General features: G+C 39.6%; 1 pseudogene; it reads left to right on the top strand.

The window, feature by feature from the left end:
• The first annotated feature begins 1,788 nt into the window (after positions 1-1,788).
• On the top strand, positions 1,789-1,907 carry LOC112213690 (annotated as a pseudogene).
• Positions 1,908-8,441: the final 6,534 nt, after the last annotated feature.

The raw sequence follows: 8,441 nt of genomic DNA, 5'->3' as shown, positions 1-8,441 counted from the left end.
ATTCAATGTTTTCAGCACTTGGATTACTCCTTTGTGGACATTTTGTTAAATTTTTCTGACTTTATTTGCGGGTGGCTATCTCTAGCGGGATAGCATCTTCGACTTTGACTATTTTATTACTGTAGTGAAGTCAGTGGGGTGTTTTTTTTAATCTTCTTTCTATTAGAGTTTTGCTCGCTTCAGCAGCTAGCTGGTTTGGATGTGTTGCCATTTTTCCTTGTATTTTTTTTTTTTTGAGTACCTGCCCATTTCTTCTTTGACCGCCGGTATTTTTAGGTCTTTGCATGTATTCTGGTTTCTGTTATATCATGGGGTGTTGATTAATGTTCCCCCACAGTGGTATTCCGTACGTTCAAATTGGCTGTTTTATCGTTTTATAAATTTTTAGTTTATTTTCCTTGCTGACTTTAGAGTTTCGACTAGTTAGCCAGTACATCTGACTCCTTTTTATCCGTATTTTGTCTATTAATGTGGTTAAATCGACTGGGCTTTGTATTTATCGTTTCATTTTTCGATTTTTCTGATACTTTCTGGTAGTAATATGACTGCTGTTTCTGGATTAGAGTGCTTGTGTTACGTCGAAGGCACGGGGAGCAATGAAATTAAGAAATCACTGTTCATTTCCTCGCGTCGTTCGAATGATTTCGCTTAGGTTTAAACGTTTCACGAGCAAGGTAAGAAAAATTCAGACGTTTATTATGTGAATTCAACAGGGTGACGGTTAAGAATGTTGGGACAGAGTGTGATATAACGACTCTCGATTGACGACTCTTGACTCTTTGGTGGCTAACCGAGGATCAACGATGCCGAAGAAATACTCTGTGGTGTTTAACGGTATATTTATTAACAATGCTCGCTTTCGACTCTTTACGTACAACTCTCGATTCCAACTGACGATTCTCTGCCTTCGGTTATAACTCAACTGTTTTCTTGATCCGTTTCGTTTCTTTTTGTCATCCGTTAATATCCCTACTACGCACACGTTCGTTACGCGTCCGCCACCGTTGTCATTGTCACGTAAAGTTGATACTTGGGTTTGAAGAGAAAAGAAAGCTGAGTCGCGTAACCCAACTATTAATTTTCTTTTATCGAACTTTATTATAATTTTGGCACTTACAATAATAGAATAACACTGAACCGTAAAAAGGGTGTTGTACAAGAACAGCAATTAGAACAAGAACTGCCCGAGCTGGATGAAGCCTCGGTTTATGTACGTTTTGGTTTGATGATGTTGAGGGGGGGCTCGGTGTAGGTTATGATGTAGAAAAGTGTCCGAAGGTCGGGGGTCGATGTCTTATCTCTGATGTAGGTTGAGATGTGATTGATGTCACACCATATACGCGTACTTTCAAATATTCGGCGGAAGAACCGTACGGATATCGATAGCTCATTAGGCCTGTCGGCATTTGCGCTTCGGTGATACCGTTGGAAAGTTTTGTTGTCGAGTGCCGCGAAGCCCTATTCAAGTTTTCCGACCCTTTCTGCTTCTCGAGGGCCTGATTTCCTATACAAAAATAAGTCGAGGATGAAGTGACAATTTTTGACACAAGACTTGGTTTTCCAGAAAATCAATTATGAAGTTCGGTCCACTTGACTCCGCTACTTTTTAAGTATACGCGTATCTACATGACGGAACTTCACAATTCATTGTTTGGGAAACGAAGCCAGGAAAAATTTTATAAATCTGTATGCACGTCTAAAAATATCATTTATCCTCATACATACACGTATGTTTTCTTAAATATTTTGTCTATTCGATAACATGAAATAACAAGACTGATCACTAAAGCTGACGCTCACACCGCGTTGAAAGTACTCGGTCTCGTCTGATCACGAAAGTCAAGCAGCGCTGGGCACGGTTAGTACTTAAACGGGTGACCGCTTTGGAACTCCGTGTGGTATTGGCTCTTCTTACTTTTCTTAACACTTAGCCATCCGAACCATCGGATCTCTCCTCTGTGAAGAACATCGCTGAGTGACCGAACGCGGGGAGATCTCCCCTTTTGATTTTAGCGACGCATTTTCTTTGTTGTTGTTGTTGTAATTATCAGTTATTGTTTACCTGGAATTGTTTCCAATTGCGACTCTTTTTCCGCTTTTATAAAGTGCAATATGTAATAAAATACACCAATTTAGTGGTCTTAAAATTAATTAAAAAGTTACACTATCAGTTATGACTAAGTAAAGTTATAGTCGAACAATACCACACTGTAAAAAAATATTAAAATGCATTATGCATTTTCAACTTCACTTTCAAGTCGTTTCATTTATCTTTAGTCATCTTTAATGTTTTTAATTTTACCTATATCTCCTTATACTTTTAATTTGATGTTTTGTATAAACAATATGTGAAATCGTTAAACAAAATCATTACCGCAAAATATAATTGACCACTTAAATAATTTTTAGATTTCTTTGTTTTTCAAGTATTAGCGAATATAAGTCCTCCTTACTTGGAAGAATGCACGGTGGACAGCGTATAGGTTAGCCTGTGCGAGCGCGGTTGGCTAAGTGTTAATAAGCTGTATAGTCGTATACATCGAGAAAATATCTTTTTAGCATCTGTATAATACTTGTACATTCTCCAATTTCGAATATTCAATACATATAACATTATCGGAAAATATAAACAAAGCAATATACGGGGTGGTTGGTAATTGGTGGTACAAGCGGAAAGGGGGTGATTCTACGCGTAAAAAGAAGTCGAAAATATAGGATAAAAATGTTTCAAACGAAATGTTTCAAGCCTCAAACGAGGCTTTGTTTTCGAGAAAATCGACTTTGAATTTTCGCTCGGTACGTGCGTACTTTAGCACGTCTTGTTATAACGGATCTCACTGTAGATCGTTGTCTCGATGGAAAAATTAAAGAAAAAAAAAAAATTAAAAAAAAAATTGTATTCTATATTTTCGACTTATTTTTTCGCGTAGAATCACCCCCTTTCCGCTTGTACCACCAATTACCAACCACCCCGTATATTGCTTTGTTTATATTTTCCGATAATGTTATATGTATTGAATATTCGAAATTGGAGAATGTACAAGTATTATACATACGTATGTCGTTTGAAAGAATGCAAAGATACATGTGCCGAAAATTGTGACACAAACCGAAAGACGATGATTCCCTGTGCGTGGCGAAAATGAAGTCGAAAATGTAAAATGACATTTTCCGCTTTGTTTTCGCGAAAATCAATTATGAAATTGCCCCTACTTAACTTCGCACTCCATTTTCTTGAAAACGATGCCGGACAAGATTTTACATATCTTTCTTATCCTCCTACATAATTGTACGTTGTAAATATTTTTTATTCAATAATATTAAATAACAAAATTGATTACTTCAACTAACGCTCATTCCGAGCTGAATGCATTCTTTCTCGTCAGAGTGCTGTGAACCCCCAGCAGGTCCTACTTCACTGGCAAAAAATACTAGGCGTAAGACTTGTTAGTGAGTTTGCCAATTTATGCAGTGATATTCAATAACGAAAAGTGATGAATAATGCTCACTAGAAAAACAATCAAGAAAATAAGAGAAGGAAAGAAGATAGATAGAATGAAAGAAGAAACCAAAAGAATAATATAGCATAAGTGGATCAAGAACTTTCTTGGCAACACAAGGTTTGGCACCCAAAGGACGCGGAAACTCAACCATTCGCCAAACCTGACGAAGGGGAACAACAGGGCAGAGAGTAGCCAGGAAAGTGTAAGCAAAGAGGAAAGTACAACAGGAGACGCGGACCGCCGAAAAAACGAAACCATAAATTCAGCCGATAGCTCCCCATTATCAGCAATACGAACGGAAAATGGGTTCAGCGTATTGCAATCACAAGAGTCCAGCTTATCTCAGACACAGCAACACCCTCAAATAATAACAATAAAAGAATCCACAATAATAAGGAAAAAGAACGAAAACCTACGAAATAAAGCAAGTAGGCATACTGCCTCTCAGGAGAGGAAATCACAAGTCTGAGAGAGAATAATAAATGGACCGAGAAATGTATCATAACCAACGACACCCTCAACGTCCCTGGCGCAGCCCAGCGAAATGGACAACGCAGTGGGCCCATCTCCAGCGACAACGCTGCCGAGAAGCCAGACACAACCCGGACAGACCACTAGCCTCTACAAGGAAGAACGCAGACACCACTGTCCCTAGAGACAACCCGCTCCCAATAAACATCATCCTCCAAGACACGAAGGGCGCGGTAAAACTCGTTGAAGAGGCTCTAAACACAGTCGTTCCACTTTAAACGAATACACGCAGATAAACACGTGCTATTCCTACGAAATATACCAGACTAACAAAATGAAAGACATCCTAATTGCAACTAAGACAGCGATTACGCATATATACTCAAATCAGGGAAGTACCACACGATCGTATTAAAGGGTCTAAACAATAGCTTCTCCGAGACAGAGATACTCGCAGAGTTGCAAGCACTACAGATGCCCGACGTCCAATTGATAAAAGTTTGGCGCTTCTCAACAAAAAGATCTATAGAGAACAATGTATTGCTCCCAATTTACATAATCCAAGAATTCCCACAAAGCAATATTAGTAACCTACTAAAAATGAACCGCCTAAATTACTTTAGGGTAAAATGGAAAAAGTCAGAAAAAATGACATAACGCAATGTCACAAATGTAAACTGCATGGAGCCGCACGGACCAAACGAGTGCAAAATAAAAGTAGACGCGGTAAATAAAGACGAAGTATGCTGCGTGAACTGTAAAAACTACGGATATCCTGTGTTGTATAAAGGATGCCCAAAATTCGTTGAACTTTGCAAAAAAACTTTGCAAAAATATCATCAAATGCAAGGAATCAAAAACAAACGCGTTGCTCAAATAAGCCGCAAATTCATTCCGTAGTTAAAGTTCTCAGACATACTACGACAAGGAATAAGCCGAAACCAAGTCTCCGAAAACCAACCACATCCAACAAATTTATTACCGCGCGTAATGCAAAATCCAAATCCAATTAAAACCATACCCCAACTGGACATAATAAACTTATCGAGGTCTTCAAAAAAAGCATGTTCAAAGCCCTAAATGAACAACAAACACAATTAAACGAACTAAAACAATCATTAAAAACGCAGGAAGAATGGATTGACTCTTGCCCAAAAGGAGTCTCATACCTAGACATATGCTTTGGAGACACACAATTACAATTCCTTTATCAATTACAATTCCTCCAATTTACGGGCAACTAGCCCGCTCAAAACTATAGACTACGATTGCGACCATAGCGCTCTCGTATTCCAGATAAGCAAAAATACATCTGACTTCCTAACCCTAGAAATACAGAGTGACGAACCCAGGTGTAAGTAAAAAGAAATAAACTAAAAAAAATTACAAAATCAGCTGGAAAGAACTGCGACCTAAATATCCACAACAATGTCAATCTAACAAAGAGGCAAATCGACTCACTTATAGACGAAATAGAAAAACATATACAAACCCTTCTTCAAGAATCCGTACAAAACTTAAAAGAAAAAAATTCTTGCGAGTCCTATATCAATAATAAAATTAAAAAACTACAACGAGACAAAAGCTACATTCTATCCAAATTAAACAATCTAAAATACAACTATTCTTACGACAAAAGAGTAAACTTAGAATTCCTAAAGTAGCTGCTATAATGCTAATCAAATCGCAACTGAAACAAGAATTCGCAAACTCTATAAATCAACACTGGGCAAACAAAATAAAAAATATCTCTAAAAAGGACTGATAGCATGCCCCACAGAGGAATCAAGTTTTTACATCCAAAGACCCAAACTCTGTCCCATCTCTCAAATTGCCTTCAGACGAGAACGATTCCATTCAGCGCGGCATGAGCGTTAGCTGAAATGAATGATATTCTTATTTGCTTTTAATGTACAAAAATAGAATATGTGAAAAAATATAAATGTGTGCAAAAATGAGTGATATATGGTATTAGTCGCGTAATACTAAATCATTTCTATTTTTCCATGTTTCGACTATAGATTATTAAAAATAGATTATTAAGGAAAGTAAAAAGGATTGGAAAAACAAAAAGGTCAACACCACGCGGAGTTCCCAAGCTGTCACCCATTTAAGTACTTTCTTCATCTTAACTTTCGTTATCGGACGAGAAGGAGTTTTTTTTTTATAACGTTTGTTGACCAGTAGATGAGTATTACGTTTGTATGTTGTTACAATAAACAATGGACTTCGGTTGTGGGGTGGCTTAGGCAAAAGTACCGGTTCTCGTTTTCTTGCGCGACGGAGAGAGTTTGATGATCCACAGACTGCCGTATGTTGGCGGTGAATTGTCCGATACAATCAAGGTGTCGGAATTGTCGCGACGAGCATTTATCAGGATTTTGATTGAACGCATAAGTAAGGGGTTTATGGTCCGTGAAAATTATGAAATTTCTCCCTTCTATGGCGTGTCGAAATCGCTTGACCGCGGTATACATGGCAAGTAGTTTGCGATCGTACGCGCTATACTTTCGCTGCGCGGAGTTTAAAGGTTTGGTAAGGAAACTCAACGGCTGCCAAGCGTCGTTGACGCGTTGCTGCAGGGCCGCTCCTAATGCATAGTCGGATGCGTCTATTGCGAGGCTAATGGGCGCGCCACGTATCGGATGCGCTAACATCGTGGCGTTAACGAGGACGCGTTTCGACTCGTAGAAGCGAGTGTCACGTAAAATGGATACTTGCGTTGCGAGAGAAAAGAAAGCTGAGTCGTAGCCCAACTATTAATTCTCTTTTATCGAACTTTATTATGACTTTGGCACTTACAGTAGAATAACGTTGAACAGAGAAAGGGGTGTTGTACAAGAACAGCAACTAGAACGAGAACTCCCCGGGCTGGGTGAAGTCTCGGCTTATATACACCCTGGCTTGGGGATGTTGGGGGGTTTGGTGTGGATTCCAAGGAGTCCGAAAGTCGGGGTTGGGGCCTTATCTCTGATGGGGACTAAGATGCGTCGCGGCGTTGGCGTCCGACAGTCGGGAGTCGATGTCTTTTCTCTGAGAGGTAATTGGTGTCACACCGTAATCGTTTAAGTTTTCAAGCAAAATCCGTAAGTGTTCGAATATTCCTATTTTCGTGTTACAACTTTTATCGGTGCGCGATACTGCGGTACTGATACTAATTGTTATGCTGATTCGCTCGACTGACTGATTGACTGACTGATTGACTTGACTCGATTGATATTCATTCGCACAACTGACTGTGTCTGGAGGATGTCACGTAAAATGGATACTTGGGTTGCGAGAGAAAAGAAAGCTGAGTCGTAGCCCAACTATTAATTCTCTTTTATCGAACTTTATTATGACTTTGGCACTTACAGTAGAATAACGTTGAACAGAGAAAGGGGTGTTGTACAAGAACAGCAACTAGAACGAGAACTCCCCGGGCTGGGTGAAGTCTCGGCTTATATACACCCTGGCTTGGGGATGTTGGGGGGGGGTGGTGTGGATTCCAAGGAGTCCGAAAGTCGGGGTTGGGGCCTTATCTCTGATGGGGACTAAGATGCGTCGCGGCGTTGGCGTCCGACAGTCGGGAGTCGATGTCTTTTCTCTGAGAGGTAATTGGTGTCACACCGTAATCGTTTAAGTTTTCAAGCAAAATCCGTAAGTGTTCGAATATTCCTATTTTCGTGTTACAACTTTTATCGAGGTATTCATTGTCAACGTTCATATATGCAAATCGATGCGTTAAGAATATTGGATGTTCTGTTACAGGTGCCAAAAATACATGGCCTATTTTTGTCGGTATGGGGTATACTCGCATTATATGCCATGCCGAGTCTGTTAACAAAGGTATGGTTATTTTAAAGAAAACTTTACTTTTGACAGTGAATACCGTTAATCTTGATCTTGATATCTAGATTGAAATGATAATTTTTGTATTTCGGTTCTAATGCTGTGTTATAAAGGTGATGTCCTAATGCTTTTTTATAACTCTCGATAAACATTACATGATCAATGATTTGAGGGCTAAGGATCCCTGCTTTTCCTATATTTGTAGAGTTGAATATTCCTGTTAAGAATCGTGGATTTTGATAGCCGAAATAATGTTATAGGAACACTAAATTCACGCTGGAAGTTTCTTGGCATTGGACTAGGTGTTGGAGTTGGTTTCCTAATGGTTGGATTGGGATTATTGGTCGTTGGTCGTCGCTGCTCGGAGAATCGTGATCGTTCCATTGGTCTTGCTCGTCGACTGCGATCTTCTCTGAAGTATCGCTCAATGTCGACAGCTTTCTTTTCAGCTTCTACGATGTTGTATGGTGGATTGGCGAGTAATACCTGCCCATTCCGGTTTTTAGGCCTCGAATGAAATCGGTTACGGAGTCCTCGGTACCAACTTCATCCTCATGCGGCACTCAAATATTATATGCCCGTAATTACCGTAGTGGCGGCACTTGCTCCGGAAGGCTGGTGACCCGCTTCATTTAT

The sequence above is a fragment of the Bombus impatiens genome, unplaced genomic scaffold, assembly GCF_000188095.3.
Source record: "Bombus impatiens unplaced genomic scaffold, BIMP_2.2 scf_0996, whole genome shotgun sequence".
NCBI classification, from domain to species: domain Eukaryota; kingdom Metazoa; phylum Arthropoda; class Insecta; order Hymenoptera; family Apidae; genus Bombus; species Bombus impatiens.
The sequence above is the reverse complement of the archived record's forward strand: the minus strand, read 5'-3'. Positions and strand labels throughout refer to the sequence as shown.